This window comes from Motacilla alba, chromosome Z (assembly GCF_015832195.1).
Source record: "Motacilla alba alba isolate MOTALB_02 chromosome Z, Motacilla_alba_V1.0_pri, whole genome shotgun sequence".
NCBI classification, from domain to species: Eukaryota; Metazoa; Chordata; class Aves; order Passeriformes; family Motacillidae; genus Motacilla; species Motacilla alba.
The window spans coordinates 17,591,977-17,615,931 of record NC_052046.1 but is presented as its reverse complement, the minus strand read 5'-3'; the positions used below and the strand labels follow the sequence as shown (position 1 = coordinate 17,615,931).

Sequence of the window (23,955 nt, the reverse complement as noted above, 5' to 3'; positions counted from 1 at the left end):
ATCTAATTTTCTTACTGTTCTAAAGTGTAATTTCTCAATTCTAGTTTTGAACTGATGCCTCCTAGGTGAATTTTGTGAAATTTATTTATATCTTGGTCAATACTGTCCTAGAGATATAGCTACTCCTTAAACAAACTGCTGTATGTTACTTAGAGATGCAAAGTATATCACACAGTGAAAGAAGGCTGTGCACTCAGAGCATAATGGAAAACTTGCCAGCTGCTTTAATAGCAGTTTCTTTATAGATATTCTCTAATCTAGAACCTCACCATTTAATAACATTATGGGAGCTAAACAAGAAACAATTTTTTGACATGACTGGTTTTCATAAGACGGTTATAAAGTCTCATCTGTCTGATATTAAAGGCTTAGATTTTTTTTCCTATTTCTCACTTCAGGGTAATTCTGTCCTTGAGCATTGGATTCAGGTTGAATCAGGTTATGTGATTTGCTAATCTTCTGCAACACAGTTTTGATGATCTACAAAGTAGAGTCAATTATCCTGAAAATAAAGGGTATCTTCTTGCAGAGAAAGAAAAATAAAGACAACAAACTTTGCTGCACTTTTATAGCCCAGGGTCCTTCCACGTGAGAAAGGCTGCATCACATCTTGTGCTTGTGTCTGCCTGTGATGTTACACTTGTATGTACTTGAATGTATATACTTGAAATTCATGAACAGACATGACCAGAAAAGAAGCCGTTAAATCTAAAAACATTTTGTGTGAATCCTGCCTCAAACATCATAATCTGTTTGTTCATCTGATAATGGGAGAGGCTGCAACATTAAGGGAAAAGAGAGTTTTTACATGCAAGCCTTGACTTGAACTCTGACAGCTTTTTTCAACCTTAGAGTAGTATAAAACTTACTCCTAGTTTTTGTGAATGTGAGATGTTCTGGAGTTTGCAGAATACATAGCAAGCCAAATGTGTCTTTCTCCTCCTTTCCTTTCAAGCTTTTTTCCCCACAGCACATGTGGGATTTCCTTGGATGGTCTTCAACAAGTTGCTGGGAAGGGCTGTCATTGAGACCCTGAGCTCTGGATTAGAAGCTTAATTTAACTCACTTTCATGATCAAAATGGAAGATAAAAAATTTCTTCCCCTCTCCCTCTTTATTTTAAATTGTTTTCCAGAGCAGGGACTGATTTCAAAGCAGACATGTCAACAGTGAAATTATGGTGTATTTTTATATTTTATATTTATTTGTAAAGTATAATAGCCCAAGTGAGTGTCAGGATACTACAGAAGATTAATAATGCCTCAGTACTTAAACTTCTGGAACTCTGTACATGGCTGAGGTATCACTGAGACAAATAAACCCTATGGTTTTTTGTGCAGTGTCACATGCTTTATTTTAAAGTAAGCTGATTCCATTATATTGTAAGTTGTAGGATTGTCTTGCTCTTTTGTTAACAGAAATGCTTCATTTTTAATAAAGAAAAGGATGAAAGGACACACAGAATAAATAAATCTGCTTTCTTTGTGTACCTCTGTTGAGTGTCTGTTTCCCAGGTGGTACTTGGCAGTACTGAAGTTTTATTATGACTGGGTTTTGTAACAGCAATCATACCCCAGGTATGATTTTTTAACCCCAGGTAAAAATACTCAGACATGACTCATCAAAAGAAGAGGTCTTTGCATTCCTACAATTAGTTCTGTACATTGCATATTAATAGGAATTGTGGACAAATACTTCTGTGCTCACTATCTTTCACTGTGAAGCAGAGGTTCTAAGCCAAGCAAATTCCTCCTGGTTTTGCTGTTTACTTGCATAGCCTGTTGGAGTTTAGATGTGCAAAGCATTTTTTCTTGTTACCCAATCTTCTTGCCCAACAACTGAAAGGGCTTCAGCTATACTCTCAAAATCATAACGTTGAGATAAATATTACGACCATTTTACAAATTAGGTAAAAAATTGAACAGAGTATAAAAATGAAGAAGAGTATAAGAATGAAGAATAACACAGCTTTGGTGTCTGTCACCACTTTTCATTACGTGCAGATATGTCTGAACTGATCAGATCCCATGCCACCTTGTGTTTATCTCCAAAGCAAAATGAGCCTCTCTGGACTGTCTGATTAAGCAATCCAATGATCAGAGTTTTTATTTGCAGCATTTCTGTGATGCATATTTTAATCAAGCATTTTGAGCCATTTTCTGTTTCCAGTTGACTGTTGTCTGTCAGGATCTTACATCTGCCTCATGACTCTGAACGCAGAAGAATTTCAAGGCTTAAGTTCAGTTTCAATGGTACTGAAACCTCAGGGAAATCCTTGTGAGGGTTCAACCCAAGAACCCCTGTGGTTTGTCCTGCTCTTCTGAGATTGCTGCTTTCTTGATCACACCAAAACCAATCCAGGAAGGAAGATCCGCTCTAGCCTCAACCCAACACAGCCCTGGGAAGGAAGGGGATGAAGGCCCTCAAGGGTGAAAGGAACGGCGGGAGATCTGAAAGGGGCTTCTGGTTCAGACCTGTATCAAGTAGTTTTTCTTCATGACTACACAGGCCCAACAACTGCTGTATAGTTTCCCTTGCCCACTCTTTGATTTCTATACTTGCATTTTGACACCTTTAGCTTGACTTTGAATACTCAGAAACCAGGGCTCTGGCTGGGTTTTCTGAGATTTTAAGTGCAACTTTGAGCAACCTGGAGTACTTTCATTTGCTTTTTGTCACTTCTTTTTTAGTCACAGTGAACTGAAAAATGTTATTTTTGAGTATTAAAAAGCACAACAGTGTTCAGGTAAATTGGCCTCAGAATCTGCTTCATCATAATGAAAACATTTACATCACTGCAGAGGTTAATTTCCCTGCTTCTGCACTACTCTCAATGTGTGTTTGCCTTCCCAGGTTATTTTAATATATTACTGTCAAAGTAGCTACAGGCATTTTGCTGCTGGAACAGAGTGTGATTTTTCAAAGCAAACATCTGTGGGGCTTTCCAGATGCAGGAAGAGCATGGAAGTGGGTGTTATCTCTCAATGGGAAGGGAGGAATGTGGCTAGCAGCAGCAAATATACCAAAACATGTGAGTAAATATATCTATATTTTGCCATTTAGAACAAAATAAAATAAGGAAGGCAAGATTAAAGAAAAAAGAAGAGAGTATTAAAAAATTAAATTTCCATGAAAGGGAAAAATTTTCATGGTTTTATTTTTGCATGGCTGTTTTTCACAACCTAGGACTGTACAAAGCATAAGCACAAGAAGGGAATTTCCCCAGGAAGTTCCCACATTGACACAGCTGGAGATGTCAGGGACAACCAAAGATTCATAGATGCCACAGAGATGTTGTGAAAATCAGTCCTGCTAAGCAAAAGGAATTAAATTTTCAATCTAGGACTAACTAAAAGAACTTCTGCCTTCCTTCTAGTTTTGTTGGCTGAGATCACACTTTACCACTGCATCTTGGGTCACTTGGAGCATCAGCTGCCGATTTCATCTGTAGGAGCCTCCCCACTAATGAACATGTGATGGGTTTCAAACAGCGTGCATCTTAAAGTCTTTGACAAATAATTAAATTTAATATATATTTTCTCTCAAATTTCACTTAGTGTGAAACTGCCTGAGAGATGTATTCACAGCACACATGAAAAGGGAACCAAAACAGGGCAGAAATCTACAGCTGAGGTAAAACATGTGTGAGGAACTTCTTGATGCTGGGCTGAAGATCAGAAAAGATTATAAAAAGAGCAGGGAATGCTCATTATGGACTGAGTCAGCCCAGCAGCTGTGAGGCTCCTCCCTCCCCAGTTCAATGATTTTATTGCTCACCCAAGCCACTGGCAGCAGTCAGGAGAAATCCTCTTGGTCCTGCATTTGCCCCTCTGTTGGATGCAATCAGGCCTGGACAATTTGGTGCTTCAGTTGTCTTGGTGAGGTCTTCTTGATGTGACCTCTTCTGATGGGATGCAAAGGCAAGGGACACCAGGGGTGCTGTGCAGACCTGACCCATGCACCTTCCTGGAAATCACAGCTGAGCTTAAACAAAATAAACAACAAATGCTCCCAGAGTACTAGATGAATGCTGACTAGAATTGCAAGTTTCAGATGCTTAAATTAGCTCTCCCTGTAGTTGCAGGTGCAGAATTTCCCCATACAGCTAATAATGGTTCAGACTGTTGGTGTGTTTTTCAGATTTTTTTTCCTCAGATTTTAACACTCAGGTTCACTTTGGGCTTGGCATTCCCTGTAACTCTGCCACTCACTGCTCTATCAACTGCCAAATGCATTTCCAAAAGCATAAACTCTGATAATTTTGAATTGCACTGTTTCCTGTCCTTGTTCCATCTTTTAAAGGTTATTTGGAGGGGAAAAAAACATACCTGAAAGGTCAGGAAAAAGACAGCAGTTTCTTTTCTCTTTTCCACCATTGAGAAAAGATTTATTGGTCACTAAGAAGCATTGTGTCTGAGGCTCCAAGGACAGCCCTAGTCCTTTCTGAAGCAGCTGGTTTTGTCTCTGTGCTCTAGACAAAACCATAATGGCACTGAAAGAATTCACAGTGCTGTGTTCCATGATAAAAACAAACAAAGAAATAAATGCATACATACCTACATAAGGAATTCTAGCCATTAAAAAGGCTTACGACCCAAAACATGTTCAAAGAAGAGTCCTGCTCTGATCTGCACCCGCTGGTGTAAAATAAACTGAACTTTGGCTGTCGGCATCATAGAAGGTTTACTTGTCTGGCATCAGAGACAGCCAAGGGGGATGCAGCCATAGAGAGGTTACCTGCCTTGTCTGAGAAAATCCAAGCCTTGAGTGTATACAATCATCTTTTCACAGTATGTTAAACAGCTTCTGTTCACTGGAGGGCTGGCTGATCGCAAGTGTGAAAGATCACTTCTTAACATTTTGTCTGTCTGTCTTTCTCCACAGGGGTTGTCCCCTCTGCCATAGTATCTGACTGCCTCTAATCTATGAATTTACACACAGGTGAGGCACACCCCTTTATTTTGCTTTCATCTCTAAAGCATTTTTGTAATATTTCAATTCTCCCAGGGTTCTGGATGCTGGTATCCTCACAATGTGAAGAGATAAACTCTTTGTTAAAGTTGAAAGAAACCTAAACTTCTTGCTCTGAGAGGCAGAGTGCCATCTGAACCTGGGGCAGAACTTAAAAACTCCTAGCTTGTCACTTTGAATCTCAGAAAGCAGATATTGTTTCTAACAGTGCAAGGAATCACAATGTACTGCCCTGGGTTAATGTGTCCTTCCCCTAACAAACTTCACAGTGTGGACAATTCTCTGTAAACAGAGATCTGATATCTAGCAGTGTTTGTTAACAAATTGCCTCTCCCCCAAGAGTCTGCTGGGTTTACTTGTTGCTAAATGATACAGCTCTCTCCCTCTCATGCTCTAAGGCCTCCCCCTTTGTCATATATATGCACAAAATGCAGGGGAAGAGTAGTAACTAAGCAGTTTCATTAGCAGTCAGATCCTGAATCCTTCTGGTTTTGAGCTAAATCTGTTGCACTAGCTCAGCATGTGTTTCTGGTTGAACTTAAGGGAGAGGCACCTCCGCTCTCACTGAGAAGTCTATTTCTGCTGGAGGCTGGGAGTGCTGCCTAATTGCTCTGCAGAGGAGGCATATCGAGTTTGCTCGCAATAACCTGCAGCAGATTCCCCCCAGAGTGTAACTACAGCCTTAGTGCAGTACTACCAACTTTTGCAAGCAATCAGGAGAAACAGGAAGCTCAGGAAATGAGCTTTGAGGTTATTAACAACACCAGGTAGAAATTCAAGATGTGAAAGACCATGTTAGCACAGCTGAAGCCAGAAAACCTGAGTTTGGCACTTTTGTGTGACTGTCTGACGTGACTTCATGTAAATCTCATGTGTATACTGCAATGGTACAGTCCTACGAAAGCCTCAATTCACCTTTCTAAACAGCCCAGCAGAACACAATAGAACCATTTTAATCTGCACTGAGATTAAATCTGAGCACTCTAAATCAGACTTTTCCTTTCATTGAATGTAAACAATCAAATCTCACTGTGAAGCCCTTTCCTGCTTTACTCAACAACAGGCTCTTGCATTTTACCTCTCTTTTATTTAGGAAAAATGCTTTTATTTAAAAGACGCTTTAAATAAAAGTGTTTCATATTCAACAGGAGGTATCTGAAAATCTGTTTTATCCTGGCACTATAGAGCTGGAGGAAATCTGACCTGAGCAACTCTCAGAAAAACTTTTTAAAGAACCATGGTCAGATTATTGCCCTCACTCCTGTCTAAATCCAGAATGTATCTACTGATTCCCAAAGAGCTGGTCCAGAATCATGTAAGAGAAAGTAAGATTTAAATGGATAGTTTGCTTTTTCAAGACTGTATCTTTGCAGGTCTCACCCTTGCAGTGCTCTGCTCCAAGTAACTAGCTCCCCATGTGCTTTTCCTCAAATACCTTCTTGCCCACTTGGAAATTTAGGTACTTGAAAATGCAGAAAAGCCTTCTCATTGCCAGGCAGTCTCCCTGGCCTCTGCTCCACCAGGCACTGCCTGGGAGAGCCTCCAGTCTGCTCCTCTGGGAAGCAGCCTGAGCTGAGGGTGGGTTCTCCTGCCCTTCTAGGGACACTTGGCAGGTGAGGCAAGCACACCCAGGCACCAAAAGGCAGATTTAACCCACTGAGGCCAAATCAGGAGGTCAGCAAGAGGCCGCTTGTGACATGACATCCCATGTGCACTGCCTAGCCCTGTTCTTCAGCAAGCATCTTTCTTTCTGCAAGGAGTGTTAGCTAGTGTCAGTCATCTAAAAAATGCAGTTCACTTTCTAATGAAATCACAGAGAGGGAGAGGGGACCAAGAAAAAGAGGAGAAACTGGTGGGGAAGCCCATCATCCTGGTCTGTAATAATTAAATGGTGCTTGAATGTATAAATTGAGAAAGCATCATTTGCCCTCCCCCTCCTCAGAGACTAATTTAAAACATATCACAGTTTTTGCAAAGGCGTTCCTAATACTATTGTGTGGCAAATCCCATCTGATCCAATCCTAAAATATTTATGTAAACTGAAATATGTCTGGAAAGAAGTCAAAAAAAATCCCCTAAATATGCCACACAATCTCATTCCCACATATCCCTCCCTCCTCATTTATATTCATGTTAAACCCTTTCCAAGTAGTTCCCAACTGGTAGGTGGTGGTTGATGAGTGATAATTGCAGAGCCCGTTTCTTTGAGTGCATTGATGGCCAAACCTCCTGCCAAACAATTTAGTCTGGAATTTTCAGTAGTTGCAAAAAATATTTTGCAGCAACCTTTTTTTTTACCCCTTGGAAAATAGATACATGTACTTTGGAAATCTTTATTATTTGTTATTATTGACAGTGTTCAGAAAGAGGTAACTTTTAAAAAACATTTAAATTGAAGTCTTTCTGCTATAGGATACAGGGTATTCTTATACACCATATCCTACTTTCCTGACAGATTCCAGAAAAAGCAGGATAGATATGTGTAAAATGCAGGCACTTGTAAAACCTTTCTGTACTATTTGCAAATTGCATCTGTCTCTCTGTTTGCAGTGTTATGGTTGACAGACGCTGCCAATTCACTTTGGATCAGCAGCGCTGAGCAGTGCAAGGGATGTGTGTGAAATGTGCCACATTGTCAGCTGACTCGTATACCTGATGGTCCCCCCAGAGGTGATGAAAGGCTGCAATTTCATTGACTTCAGTGGTGGAGAATGCTGCCAGGGCTGGAGAGGCCAGGGTGTTACAGGCAGCTTCCTACTGAGGAGGGGATGACAAGCTGTGTCTGTAGTGTGCAGTGTCAAGAAAGCTGTGAACCCGTGCTCATACAGCACTAGAATTATTTGTGCCTGAGCACCCAGTGTCTTGGGGCATAGGTCCTTCTTGGGAAGACAGTGTTACTCCCTTCATAAAACTAATCCAGCACTTCTGCCTTATATGGGGGCTTTTTGAAGTGTGCTTTTGCCTCATATGCAGCTATTTCAAACCCTTCATTTTGAAAGATTGCATCAGCCACTGCTGTGCAAGGTCTGGATGACCCTGCCATGCTGGGCAGCTCCAGGGCAGCCATAAATTGAAGAAGCACAAAATCCCAAAGCCACAGAGGTGGCCACATCCTCCTGCTCTGCAGTGGAAGAGGAAAATGCAGAACAGAAAACAGAGCCACTTCCATGATGCTGTAATGATGATGGATTGCTAGTGGTAACTTCAGAAGCATGATGGGAAAATACCTTTTCAAGTGGATTCTTTTTAAGAGTCAGATGTGCTGATCTGCTGTTACAGGAATACTTGCAAGCAAGAATGCGATGAAAACAATCTGTGTGAATCTGGAAAAATCTGGAATCTAAATCTGGAATCTGTGTGACTTTGGGACATATTTGGGAGAAGGAAACTAAGTATGTCACCAGCTGGTTGTGCAGCAGCAAGAAGAAAAGGTGGTGGCTTACTCTATTTTATGTTTTTATTTAAGGGTTTGAATGCACAACATGAAGCCTGGTAGGAGTACAAGCTGGACATCTGACGCATCGGCAACCTTTGCCCTCTCCATTTCTTTCTGTCTTCAAAAGCAAAGCTCTGACAATATTCAATTGTTCTGCATTCTTCCCCCTGGCAGTTTGTATCAGTTCCTCACCCTGCTCTCTGAGGGATGGGACATTCATGTAGTCAGGATGACCATTTCAGTTCTAAGAGATTGCTCACACAAGCCTCTCACCAGTCCTCTTCTTCTGCTTGATGGCCTCAGGTAGAATGAGGGAGAATATCACCCGGGAGAGCATCCTGACCCCCCAAAAACAGACCTCACAGACCTCAGAGAAAGATGCAGTCTTCAAGATGGTTCCATAATGGCAAGTCAGTCCTAACAAAGCAGGGAATGTCTGTATTTGGATTGCACTTTTTTCTTTCCTGCAAATATCCTAGTGAGTGTGATCCACCTGATTTCTTCTCCCACTTTTAACACAATATTTTGCAAGCATTTTTCACCTTTGAAGCCTCTCTTTCCATGTCTTGGTGAACTGTTAAATGCAAATTGTACAGATATTCTATTTCTTCCAAAGACTGCATTATGAGGGAACACTTTCAATCTCTCATAAAAAAGGAGGGTTTATGTAACTATATGTTTCTGTTAATTATTATACCATACTGAAGATATTCTCTGCAGAGATCTTTACCTCTAAAATGTCACTGCTTGGAAGATGAACAGTATCAAAATTTAAATTCCTGTCTTTTCTGTCAGTAGTCATTTCAACTGGACCTATTCTCCTGTTTCTCTAAAATAATATAGCAGTATAAAACTGCAGCTAGCCTCAGGGGAAGCCAATCAACTCCAGCCTGATGAAATATTGGAAATTTCTGCATGTATCAAGGGAAACAGTTTGCACTTTGAATATAGTTAGGTAGAGCTAGTCAGCAAAAAGGGTTAGAAAGAATTGCTACATTAAGTATGTGTTGATTGTATTTATCAACGCAGGTCCCAAAGTGGGATTCTGAGTCTGGGTGAGGTTAAAGGAATATGTGTGTCCATTATTTCTTCTAATTATGTATTTTTTAGACATCTTACATTTTAATCCTTATCTTTTGACAGTAGATCTACATTGCTGGAGTGGGAGTAGGCAGATTTTAAAATAACAGCTCATACTTTTAACCCTTTTTAATTTTACAAAGTTTGGTTGCCATGTGTGTCTTCTTAGTTTTTTAAAGTTCTGGAATTATTCTGATATTCATCAACTGACTTAATATAAACCATATACTGAATACTAAGCAGTGGGAAACTAGTTAATGAAACAAAAAATCCTCTAGATTTTCTTGTATTGGTATTCATCAAGTATGACTTTGTTATGTGCAGCAAGGCTTATTTTCCAAAAAGGACTTTTAGAAACTACAGTTTAGAAACTACATAGGCAATACATCTAGACTTCATTCTACCTCTGAAATGATAGTTCCCATGGTTTTCATAAGTTCTGACACTCCTAAAGCTGAAACTGGTCCATGCCTCTAAGCAAGGGGTTGTAGTGAGAAGTCCTAACCATCTGCTTTGAAAGTGCTCCTAACTATCTGCTTTGAAAGTGCTCCCTTGCTCCAAAGCACCTAATTAACGATCCTTTTAAAACTGAAATAATCTACTGAGTTCTCTTATTTGCATCTACCTTGATAATAGAATCAAAGTACTTCCATCATGTATATCAGCAGATTATAGAACCTGAAATATTTAAAATCCCTTTCTATTTTAGAAAAAAAAAAAGACGATCTGTTCTTTGAAAGGGTTCTAGCCATTGAATTTAAAGTAGACAGCAAAAAGGCTAAACTAACAAAATGAAAAGTTCCTGATGCCTCCCTATGCACCCCACCCTCCCCTCCCCACAGGATCAAGATCACTTGCATCTGTTTCAAGAAATATTATTTTCATCTCTTTCTTAAAACAGTGGGAGATGTAAAGCTGCTGCATAGTTTTAATGGGAAGAAGAATCAGTGAAGGGTTATTTGTTCAGCTTTCAGCTCACTTTATGAAGTCATAGAATGGCTGAAGGTGCCTTTGGAGGTCATCTAGTGCAACCCTTCTGTTCAAAGCAGAGTGAATTCAGAACTGTGTCAAGTTTTAACACCTGCAGGCAAGGACTCCACAACCTTCTGGGGCAACCTCTTCCAATGCTTGATTAGCCTTAGAGTAAAAATAGTTTTTTCCTATATTCGATTGGAATGTCTTCTATTTCAGTTTCTGTCCATTGCCTCTAATCCTTTCACTGGATACCAGTGATAAGAACCTGGCTCTTTCCTCTTTACTACATTTTTTCAATTATTTATATGCCTTGATAAATTTCCCTGAGGTTTCTCTTCCCCCATCTGACCAGTCCTTGCTCTCTCAGCCTCTTCTTCTGTATCAGGTGTTCCTATCAGAGTCATCATCACAGCCTTTACTGGACACACTCCAGTATGTCCTCATGTCTCTTGCACTGGACTGGACACAGTCCTCCAGTAGTGTTGGCAAGGCTCTTTCTAATGCAGTCTAATGTTGGCTGTCTTTGCCACAAAGGCTCATTGCTGGATCATATTCAGCTCCTTATTCACCAGGATACCCAAATCTTTTTCTGCCAGTTACTTTCCAGATGGCTGTCCTCGAGTCTGTGTTGGTGCACAGGGTTTTCCTCACCAGGCGCAGGACTTTGCATATTCCCATTTCATGATGTTGCCCTCTGGCAGTTTCTCCAATCTACTCCAGCTGAGACCCACTGAATGTCAGCACAACCATGTGGTGTGTATCAGCCACTCCTCCCAGTTTTTCACCATGTGCCAGCTTGTGGAGGGTCCACACTCCCCAGTTTCACATGTCACTAATGAGCATTTTAAACCGTATTAGTTAAGTAATATCTGCTGAGGACCCCCCACTCATGACTGGCCCTTGGTTCCATTTTGTCTTGCTGAGGCCACCAATTTGAAGCTGAAAATTCAGCCAGCTTTTTATCCATTTCACAGTCAACTTTCTCAGCCTGTGCTTTCTCAGCTTCTCTATGAGGCTGTCACAGAAGTGTCAAAGGCCTTACTAAAGTCAAGGTAAACAGGATCCACTGTTTTCCCTTCGTACACCAAACTAGCCTAATTTTAGAAGGCTGTCAGGTTACTTAGAAAAGAACTCCTCTTTGTAAATCCACGTTTGACTACACATAATCATTTTCTGGTCTTTCATGCAACTGGAAATAGTTTCCAGGATTATCTGCTCCATCGTTTTCATAGTGATTTAGGTGAGTCCAATGGTCCTGTATTTCCCCAGATTTTTTTTTCCTGTCTTTCCTGAGAAGTGATGTTTGCTTTCTCTCATCCCACATGAATGACTCTCATCGTCATGGTCTTTCCAAGATAAGCAAAAAAGCCTTGCAGTTACATTGAGCAGCTAGATCAGCAGTTTTGAGAGCATCCCATGAGACTTCATTATTTGTATACTTCCAGTGTCTGTAAGAGCTCCCTAACCTGACACTCCAACAAGGGTGCATCTTCCTTGCTCTGGGATCTCCCACTGTTTCCACGGATTGCTGAAGGCATTTTATTTTCAACAAAGACCAAGTGGAAAAGACCATTAGCACCTTGCCTTCTTCTGTGTTTATTCTCTCCCGGTTCCTTACCATGTTCAGCAATGGGCCTGTGCTTTCTCTAGATATTTTACTGCTGAAATACCTGCATAAACCTTTCATATTACCCCTCACCTCTTTCACCAATTTCAAATCCACATAGGTTTCAGCTTCCTGATGTCATCCTCTCATGCTCAGTGGCTCTGTGTGTCTCCTGGGTCTGTTTACAGTGTTTCTCCCAGCTGTCCATTCCACACAAATATCCTCAATGCGGTAGAGTCCCAAAAACACCAGGCTATCTTACCTGTTGTGCTTTTCACTATGGGATAACTATGGGCCATATGTCTTCTGCTGAAGCCTTTCAAAAACCGCCTGTTGTGGCGGGCACCTCAAATACAGCAACTTGTCATCCAGACATCAAAGGCAAGAGGAGAGGAGCACATGCAGGTGACTTTTCATCAATTCTCTTCCTTGTTTTACACTTGGCTCAGACAAGCTATTCATTAAGCTTTCCTCGTTCTCTGATCACCTAGACACAATCTGTTTTAGCATTCATAAGCATTTTGCCTGCTCCTGTCACAGGGATTAGGGACAGCAAGGTTGGCTAGAAAATTACTCAATTTCATCAAAGATTTCAAAGTTTCTTTAGTTAATGTTTCATTCTGCTTTGGGAGAAAGCCAAGACCTCATGGATTAAAGGCTCAAACTGGTCTTCAGATAGCATATTCCATTCTAGGTGCAAAGTGATTATCTTAGCTAGCATGTGAAGTGAAAATAGTAGAAATACGACACATGAGTGAGGTGACCAGTTTGTTCTGTCACTGAGCCTGTATTTCCTATGTATTTTTTACAGTCCTCATTACTTGAAAGTCCTTTTTGTCCTTTCTGTTGCTTCACTTCTTATCCTCAGAAAAGTAATTTTTGTGGAATTTTCCTGAACTTTCCCTAACTCTTTCCATGGCTGCACCTTCTGCAGTGAACATTCAGAAGGTGCTGCTGGTGGTGTGCCTGACCTCCTATAACTTCTATTTTGCATGTCCTATGGGTAGTACCTCCTTAAAACTGCCTTACTTCTTGGCCAGGTACTGCAAAGTGATGTTGAGGTTTCACTGATCTGACCCTGCCGAGAAGTAAACCTTGTTCATTTGAAAAGTTAGAGGAAACAGCAATGCAAATCCCAAGGTTTGTGTGCTGCATGAGCTCTCTCCACCTGTTTGAAGTGTGACAATAGCATGCCTTTAGAAGCAGAATGTATAGCAGTTCAAATGCAACTCCCATGCTCTGCTGAAAGCACCAGGGCTTGCTCCTCCATCAAAGTCTCAATTAGTCCTGCAAATTTTACTCCTTTATACAATAGGAAAGAAATTACATCCCCCCAAACCATTGCCTGGTCCAGGCCCCCTTGTGAAAATGTCAGCCACAGAAAAATGTGCTCATATTTATGAAATCACTTCTCATATAAGTTTTAATCAAATTAGTAAGTACCACTGACATTTAAGTAATGATTGCTAGGACCTCATTTTAAGCCTTTTAAGGTGAATAAAAGTGGTTAACTCCACTCTACACTGTTGTTTTTGGTTATCTGCAAGTTCACAAATAGAACTTTCTGTTATCTTAACCTTAGTATTTGAAGATATTCTTTGAATTTGATTTATTAATGGTTATTTCTCTGCTCACCTCAAATTCCCTTAAAAATAAGCACCTCAGTACCTCAAGTAGACCTCTCTACTGATTTTCAACTTCAGCTGACAAGGTGTAAGTGTGTAAAGTCAATCTGAAGATGATATTAAAAATGTCTTCTCATCTTGCAGCAGCAAAATAATTAGTCTCTATTAGTCATCACCTAATTACTCCCTATATTTCATGTTTCCACTTCTAATTTGGAAGTGTATACAACAGTGGATGAATCATTAGGGATTCAGGCTTTGGTTTTCTGGATGTATAAAACCTAACCCTTCTATTATGGACTTAAATTTTGTTGTAGAAACTACATTTTACCATCCATATTAGAAAATCCTGTAAAGTAAAAACTGCACTTTAAAAGGAATAGTTGTACATGGAGACTAAAGCACGTAGAAAGGACAAAGGAAAAGTCCTAAGATTGTGAATGAAGAGAAACCCCAAGTTATCCTTTTGACTTCATACAACAATCTATCTTGTTCTTTGGGGTGGTAAACAGTTTCGATGCCAGGAAAGGATACAACTACACCAGATTAGGATCAAATAAAGATGTCAAAGGCATTAGATATAGCATGTGTGTTCAAAATTCCAGATAAAACAACTATGTCCCAAAATACATTATTGTCTAAGCATTTACATTCTCTGCATTTCCAGAGAATCTACCTTCTCCAGTGCTGGGATACTATGGTCTCAGCCAGAACAAGTGAAGAAAGTCCTCCTGGTTTGAGGACTCGTGGTTGTCTGGTCTATGGGCTTGGACCTTTGCAGAATCCCACCAGTACTTTATTCTTTCTCTTGGAATTGCCCTTATCTGACATCAAAGTTCAGCCAGCAGAGGCAGCTACTCCTACTGTCTCCAATTCTATTTCTCTTTGTTTCAGAACTCCCAGGAGGACTGAGCCATAATGCAAACAGCCAAGTGAGTAGCCTAAAACAGTCCAAGACGCACAATCTAAGGGCACAGAAAGATGTTAGGCGAGCAAAGAGCTTGATAAGTAAATTCAGAAAAGCTGTATTTGTTGGTTTCAGGTAATACCTCCTTATCCCACATGTTGATATCAAAATACACCAGAACACACAAGAACTTCTGCTTGGAAGATCATAATTTAGAATGAAATTTAGAAGGACATGATGGTCCATCCTAAATACGTGAAAGGTTATTGATAGGCATAACTGGGTAGAAATGTTATTCATGTCCAAAATGTGTTATAGGAAAAGTGATCATTTTTTTCAAATAAGTAGGAAGAAGAAGGTAATTTAATCTTCTGGTATTATTTTTACCAAGGAAAGGAACTATCCCACTTTTCTTGATAGGTGACAGTCTCCAGAATTATAGTAAAGTATGGATTTGAATACAAATAAAGCCAATTCCCTGAGCACTTTGTTCATGTATGCTTGGCTTTTTTTTTCTTTTTCCACCAACATTTCCCTAGCAGTGGATCAATCATTTCTGCATCTTGTCTGCAATCACACAGAAGCTTCTCTCTTTAGAGTAGAGAGGATGAGTGATGAGCACTTTACACACATGCTGGGGCAGCTCTATTCATTACCTTAATACAAACATACAATACTCACAGTAACCTTTGTGGTCACAGAAAAAGTTGTTGGATGAGAGATTTCCTAAGAAAAGATACCATTCAGACAGAGCCAAAGTAAACAGCCTCCTCTGCTCCCCTCTCTTGACCTTGTGGAGGTCTGTGTATGGTACATCTGTAAAAAGTAGTTCATAGATTTCACAGACCTTTTCCTTATCAACAGGTTTGGTTTTGGCATAACTTGAAATGATAGGCAGTATTGCCCTATTCTGGCATCCTTCATCCTTTTCATACTGTAAAACATGAGCCCAGAATCTGACCAGAAGCAATGATATGGTCTTGGTAGTAGAACAATACTCCTCTCAAAATATATTGCCTGCTGTGCACCCTGCTTTTGTAACAGAGAATTTTCAAACAGAGCCTAGAAAGGGGCTAGGCTAGCAAATTAAGTAGGATCCTGTAAGAGAGTTCTAGTGAGGCCTGGGGCTCTGCAATTCTTTCATAGCTGAGAGGGCAGCATTACTGGAAACATCTTCAGTATATATTCTTGTAAACAGCTTTCCATGCTCAGCACAAACCAACCAGGAGTCACACTTCCCTCCCAGGCTCTTTGGCCAATCAGAGTACATTTCATTTTCTATGGGACATTCATGAAACAGGAACCAGAGAAGCATTTCCAAGGAAGTCAGCAATTGCCTAATCTTCTGCAAATGTACTGTTCAGAATTTGCACTAATATCAGCTTGTCTTTTGTTTGTGAACATTGCAGCAAATCTTCATTTTTGTGGTTTTTTTTCTCCAGCCACGATAGTTCCAGCAACTCAGAGAGTGGGGAAAATAGTTATGGGACAGACAAAAGTTCAGTCTTACTGATTCAAAGATAAAAGTAGACCTGAGTCTAGTGTGTGTGATATGCCTTGGATCCAAACTACTTATCTATTTCTTGAGAGCTGAATGAATACAACCACAACATGAGTACGCTGGCATGGGAGCACAGACAACGGACTTTTATACTGACTTTCATGACTAGGATGGAGCACAAAAATGGGGCAAATGGAAAAAGCAAACAGGATGAGATCTCTTTCATTTTACATACATTCTGAAATTATTTAGAGACTGTGCATTTGCTATACAACAATTCAGGGCACTAACCATTTGATTCTGGAAGAGGTTTTATTTGGACATCTGTAGAAATAGGCCTTTTTCTCACTTGTGGAGGTGAAGCTGTGACAAAGTTTGACAAATTGCTGTTCAAGACACACTAGCTACACTATAAGGGGTGTCAAGAAAATTATAAGCTACGAAAACCAAATCATAAGTGAATATGTGGCATCAAAATCTCTCACTTCCCTCTCTTCGTCTTTAATTATTTCTAAACAATCTAGTGGGCTGGAGAAAAATGATCTCTTTTGAAGAAGGAATTAATGAAGTAAATCTGGTGAAATGAAAAATCTCAAGAAGATAAAGAAGATTTGGAGATAGTTCTATGCAAACAGAAAACCTGGTGTAGAATACCAAAAGATTATGTTTAAATGTTGTACAGTTTTAAAGAATTCATCTTCTTTTCAACCTGTAAATCAGTTTCTCCATGAAATGTGGAAATAAAGATCCTACCTTACTATTAAGGGATATATGTCAGCATAGAAAAAGTTTGCACAGTCAACACAACATCCTGCTTGTCAAAAACATCTTGATCTAATTCTCTTGTCAGCAAAGACACTTCATGGTAAAACTAACTCACAATTTGTTTACTTGAATATTTTTTTTCTTCCTAGGAATTTCATAATTTTGATGTTCTTTGTGATTTTTTCCAGTCTCAAAGCACTAAGAAATTTGATTGAGAACAATACAACAAAACAAATCAGTGCATGTGAGTGGCCACAATCATCACATTGCCTATCTTTCCCTGTGAAATACTAAGCAGCTGCTGGCTTTTAGTGAGGGGGGAAAACAAAGACCTGTTAGTATTCCTGTGCACAATTTTTTATTTCACTTAGTGGCTGATTTTAGAAAAAGAAAAAACAGAACTGATCTGATGTCTTTCCTCTCAAGATCAACCCACATCCTTCCTAGGGCAGGAAGAGCAGGTGAAAAAAACACAGGACATTTGCCACTTCTATGGCTTCCATTATCCAGTTTATTCCATTGCCTCCCTAAGAACAACAGGAACAGACTCCAGCAGAGCAATTAGTTCAGCGGAGAAGTGAAGGCAAGAGAATCTGCTGAGGCATTTTGGCATACGCACACTGAGTATTGAAAAATCCCTTCTGCAAAGGACTGTTTTTCTGGTTCTGCAAGCAAATCTGTAGGGAGCAATTTTCTCTTCAGATGTGTGGCTTGTCCTCACATGGAGAAGTGCAAGTTGCATCAGTCTTGTTAAAACAAATGCAAGACAGAGGAGAAGGGGAAGCCAAGGCAAGCATTAGCAAAGCAGAGGAAGCACAGTCTGAAAAGACAGCCAGGCAGCAGGCACTGTGACCCAGGATCTTGAACACCAAAAGGGCATGTCAGGGAAATGGATTTTATGTCAGGCTGATGTCAGAGCCACATGTCACAGCAGGATACACATATCCCCCCTCTGCCCCAAGGTGTATGGGTGCTTCATTGAACTTGTATTTCTAGAGTGACCTTCAACACAAGATGCAGATGTCACCCACTTTTGCTCAACTTGCATCTCACTAGTGGTGCCTGCAAACCCCACATCTGCAGGGCAAAGAGTGTACCAAGCCACCTGCTTCCAGGGAAGATATGCTTATAAGACTAGCTAATGAAATCACCCAAGATAAGCGGCTAGGGTCAGATGCTTCTGCATGTTTTATGTTAGCCACAGAACAATGCTTCTTATTCCATGGACAATTTTTAAAAAAATATATTTCTCTTTAGTTCAGCAAAGGACAACAGCGCTTAAATAATGCAATGTTAAGAAACTTAGCATCCCTTTGGTTCAGTATTCTCTGCTCTCTGGAGAGGCTCCCAGAGTCAAGATGCTTGTATTTACCTTCACAACAAATAGCAGTGATTAAATTTATATTAGTTCAAAGGTTTCTGTGGTATGGTCCTGTTAATTTGCCCTGTACACAGAAGTCAGCCAAGTCAGTTTTCATCACTTTAAAACAAGAGAGGAATGGAAGTGCTTGTTTTGGGCATTTCCCAAAATAGAAAAATAGTAGTAATAAAAATATAGAAGGCATATGGTGGGATTATGTCTGGGGATGCAGCTGAGGCTAAGCAATATGTACATATTTAATTTTCCTCCCAGAGTGAAATATATTTATTCTTTGAGGCTATGAGAAATCTAGTGATTTCTTTTTCCAAGCAAGAGTTCACACAATTGTGTTGTAATGGAATATGCATTATTCGGTATTTGATAAAAGTAATAACCTAGGCATCATAAGGTTTAGAAGGTAGTTAAATATTAATTCTTCATGCATTTGAAATTATCATGAAGGGAGAAAAGGGGGGCACCAACTATGCGATGGCACCAAGGTGATAAAGTTAATTGCTTTTCTCATCCCCCACCAGGAGGGTTAACACAAGATACTGTTCAAATGTAGTTGAAAAGGGAGGTAGTAGAATTTGAGCAAGAGCAGCATGGCATTTCTTTGCAATAGATTCCTGTTATTATGTTACACTTATGTAAGATCACAAAAGATGGCAGATATGGTGTGAACCAAGTTTGTTTTGCCTGACACACTGGAAAAGTTGTTCAGTACTGGTTCATCTCTGCAAAGCTATTCTTTCAATGCTAGAAAGGTCATCTGGGGTTATCTGCAGCATAAATACTGGCTGTCCAAATTCATGGGAGGGAGCTTAGCTCTTGCACCATTCCTTCTGAAACAGTGATATTTGGGTCATTGTTTATGAATCTGGCTGCCATGAGTCAATCCTCTTCTCTGTCCCCCTTTTACATGGCCTGTAAACAACTTTCCAGATGGGCTGACATCTCACTGTTGATGGAGAGCTCTGCATGAATATCCTTTTGTGTTATCCCAGTGGAAGAGGTGTGTAGTACAGCTACTCTGCTTACACAGTGGTGTATGGGAACTTAAAGATGGACCTAGCTGATAATACTGGCTGGAATCCAGAAGGAAGTGAGCATATCCTACTGTGCTCTCTCTGATGCTGTAATTGAATATTTCCAGATGACTGCAGGTGAGAAATATATATATAAAGAATAATAAATAGTGTTTGCAAGAAATTTAAATCCACTTACCTGATCAGTATGTTGAAACAAGAGAACATTTCTGGATGTGATTCTGCTGTGAATAAATATAGTAATTTCAATTTTAAAAGCTTGACTTTCTTCACTAATAACATGTTTGTAAAATACTGAATTGCATTTTGTGTTGTGGAGGCTACATTTTTAATTTTAAATGTACCCTGTTTATGACATTGTTAGGGAAAACGGTGTTATGTGCAAGGTATAGTGAGCTATTACATCTAGCATCCTGTTAATGGCTTTAAAATCAGATTCTCTCTGATATCTGAACTTTTCAAGAGATTAGTCAAGTTTCAGGAGTAAATAAATTTTAAATTACTGTAGTTTACATGGGTAATGTCATCAGGATTCAGCCTTCATTGCTCTTAACTGCACACTGCAACAGAGATTAATAACATGGATTGCTCCTTAATGCAAATAATTTGTTCAGTTTTCCCTATTGTAAGATTGGCTTTGGCATTTGAGTTTTAGATGTGTAGGAAGCCAGAGGCAGATGGCACTGACCATTAAAAACATTGTATAATTGATGGATGTAGACTAAACAAAAATGCCATTTAATTATTGGAAAATTAAGTCTTGGCTGGTTTGTTCTGATCCACAAGGATCATTAAAGGGCATAGATGAAATCTGAGCTTTTCTGCAGGTTGACTAACATATGTACCAGTACAGCCTATTATTCCCATTCTCCAGTGACAAAGAAGTAATATTGAGGAAGACATTCCCAGGAATGCAAACATAAGTGTCTCTTTATAATTAGAATTCTGGTTTTGTAGCAGTTTGGTTGTTTTTTTTCCCTAAGTAAATAATTGCCTAATCATACTCCTCAAGGACCTTTGATTACTCTAAAAAAAACCCAAAAACAACCCAACAAAAATCAACATTACTGTGATAAAATTAGGTCTTTGCTTGTCAGGTTAAATATGGGTTTTCTGGTAGATAAGAATCTATCTCATGAACTCATGGTGCCAAGTGACATCCCTGTTGACAGAAATAGGAGAGTGCTTCAGATAAAGATGGATCCTAAATTGTCAGAATTTATCCACTTTGAAGTTGTTTTGCAACAAGTAAAAACATGATGAATTTTCCTCTTCAGGCATTTCTATTTCTGCATTATGTCCTCCAGTGCCCAGTGCTGATATTCCAGTTTTTTACTTCAAGATAGGCTGAAGGGATGAAAGCAAATAAAATAGAAGTTCCCAGAAATATTTATTACAGTTTATCTGTATTTATCTATTCATTCTATATTTATAATGAATTCACACAATATGTTTTTCTCATTTGAAACTCTAGGCTTTTTGATAGGGAATAAACATCTTCTAAAATATGTTAATCAATCAAGCTGCTATTCAGTGAAAAAATTATTTTTGAAAAACTGATTTTCATGTTTGGGTGAACACTTAATATTGAGATACAAAGAGACAGTCGATATGTGCGAGCTTGTATTGGATTATTATCAGTTCAGTGTGCAGAAAATGTCCATTCTATCAATAATGCCAGTGTGTGAGAGAATTCCCTCCACTTCATTACTTGTGATTTCTACTACAGCATATGAGCAGTCATCCTTTAACTGATGGGAAGCGTTTTAAATTTCAGTAAGTGTTCCTAATTAGGCATCTCCTGATCTTTGAATTGGCATTCTTTAATGCTACATCACTGAAGTAACAAAAGTGAACAGCAATCTGTTAAGTTATGCTTTAAACAGAGGTAAATTTAGCTTAAACCAATACTACTTGTCAGTTGAAATCAAATCCATGCTTCTTACCAGATTTTTGTGCCATTGCAAGATTGTTGGATCTCCAAATATAAAAGCAAGGGGTGCCTGTGAGAAACTCCCTTAACTATGTTTCACAGCATGCAGAACCTTTAATACACTGACATATGCACAGCTCTTACTTCATTGCACAGGGAGCTCGGAATAGACCTTCTGGGAGAGCCTGGGCTGATGCCAGAAATTCAGATGTGTCCAACTCTCCTTAAAAAACAACACAGAATTGTTACATACTGCAAGTAGGATTACATTTTTTCACAGCATGGGGATTCACCTCCAACATGCCACCATCTCCTAAAATGAGCAAGATGCAGAAGAAAACAAATTTATGCTCTTGCCAGGATTGCTGTCAACAACCTCTTCTGACTGCAAGAAGCATCACATCCTCTTGGAGCAGACACTTTCCTCCATGTCAGCAGAATAGTGACAGATCATGGGTTAAAATTATTGCAAATCTGGCATTTATTTTTCCCACTTTTTAGTCTAAATGGTTTTAACACTTTTGATTGGGTTTCCAGGGCTTTGTGTCAAACAATAAGGTGTGATGAGAGCCTCAGGATAAAGTACCTGCAGCACTTTCTTTTAATTAAAAAGTTCTAGTTTGCATCAGATGTCAGTTTAAATAAACAATGTAATTGCCTTCTTTTTTTCCCCCTTCCATTATTTCTGCATAGCCCAAAAAATTTCTGCAGATTTGCTTTGGATTTGCAAGAGATTACTGATCATCCAAGACTGAAAAAGCTGATTTCTGTATTCTGAATTCTGCAGACAACCAGAGATTTTTTGTCCCAGTTTGGGGATGTAACAAAGCATCTGAACCTCAGCACCTCTCAGTTGACATCTTTTTGCCCACCAGATACCATGCTGGAGCTGCTCCTAGTTGCAATTAAGCTAAAGTTTACTCTGCATATACTACAGATTATGTGCCAGAAGCAATCAAAGAGGCAGACTATCTGAGTCTGACATATAGCAACAGGGCTAGGGTAGATGCTGCACTTTCACATTTCAAAGTGTGCTCAAAGTGGGATGCTGCTGCTGGCTGGGGGTCCCAGTGCAGATCCAGCCATGTCTGCATGGATCCTGGGGCATGTGTCAGGTGCGCTGCAGAGAAGTCCTAAAGGGCAGGGAGAGCACTGGGCCACTGGTGAGTCCTGAGCTCAGGATGATGACCATGCTCCTTCAGAACTAGTTTGGGCATCTCTGCAGAAGCAGATGTTAGTCACAGCAAAATTAATTTATCCTCTTGCAGGTTCTTTGCTATTAGTAATAAACTACCAGGACATCTTCATTACCACATATTGCCTAGGGTGGGAAACAAACAAAGTATGTGTTTGACATGCAGGCATATAAGTGCTAAATACTAAGCTTCTTTGGCCTTTTGTGAAGACTAAGACCCCTCCAGTTTCCCACCAGGCCCCTTCAAACTGGCAGCTTCTGGCCACATATTTTTGTGTGAGCGTTTACCACAGTTACATATGTACACTAAAAATGCAACTAGAACCATTACCCATGAAGAAAATATTTCTTCTTCCCTTCCTCTTAAAAAGCCCTAGACAGAGGGGCTGATTTCTTGCACAAATCCAGCTGATAAATCGTCCTCATTTTTATTGGAAGTAAGGGTGATTTTTCCCCTAAGGAAACTGTATCTTAACACAACCCCTCATGGATATTTTACCATAGTTTCTGCATACCTGAAATTGGATAATCTCACTTTCTATGTAACTACAAGATACTATCTTTAAATAGACTACCTTCAGCCAAACCAATAAGCAGAAATTCCTGTTTCTGACCCTCTAGAAGTTTTCTTGTGGTCTCTCTTCCTTTTATTAGTGAGGTTCTTCTCCAGTTTGGCTAGGACTGCTTGCTTGTATGGTAGTATCTGATAGGGACTCTCTTACATCGAATAGAATAAGAATATGAAAGAGGAGCTTCACTTATTGCATTGCTGTAGTGTGGCTTAGAGCCATGCTTATCTTCTCCTACAGAGGAGAGATGGCCAGATGGAATGTCTTTTGCTTTTTCCCTGGATGAACTGCACTTACTGAGTCATGGCAGCTGCTGTCACAACCAAACCACTTAGCTACTGTGAAAAATCATGTCTGACAAAAACTAAGTTTTTGATGAAAATAAATGGCTTACATTGAATCAGAGTTGTTATGCATGTCTAGAGTGATTCTCTTCCATGATTAAAATCATTCCATTTACAAGCACCCTTCTTCCAAACACTACTGTGATGAAACAAGGACATTCACCCCTCCTCGGAAGTAAGTGAAAATGTCAATGGAATAACAAATATACAAGAAATTCCTCCAAGGGAATGGGAATGGCAAGAAGGACAGAGCTTATTATTTTAAAATACATAGTGCTAGTGCATTTGTAGTTATGTTTAGATTGATTTTTGCCTGGATAGTTGTTGGTTCTGGTAAAATTGCTGACAGACTAAAACACTATTCAGTGTCGAGACTGTGCATATTTCATTTTCTTTATTTTTGCTTTTGTTGTTGTTATTGTCATTCATTTTATGAAACATTAAATACAAACACTTCCAAGCCTGTCTCTTTTCTTTTCTTCATCTTTTTTCTTTCTCACTTTCCTGTAGAAATTGAGGGTGGCATTTAACTGCACTGCTACAGGAAATAAGTGTCTTCTTCCAGAAGAGCTTGAATTCTTTCATATTTGCTAAACAGCACTGTGAATGATTTGAACAGAGTAGCTAACACCCAACCCAT

General features: G+C 39.5%; 1 long non-coding RNA gene across 1 annotated transcript in view; it reads left to right on the top strand.

Moving 5' to 3' along the window:
- Positions 1–23,955, top strand: part of LOC119696097 — a 48,471-nt gene that overhangs the window by 10,128 nt on the left and 14,388 nt on the right. The window contains exon 2 of the long non-coding RNA XR_005255489.1: positions 4,884–4,940. This is a non-coding gene — a long non-coding RNA (uncharacterized LOC119696097). The remainder of the gene's footprint in view (positions 1–4,883; positions 4,941–23,955) is intronic.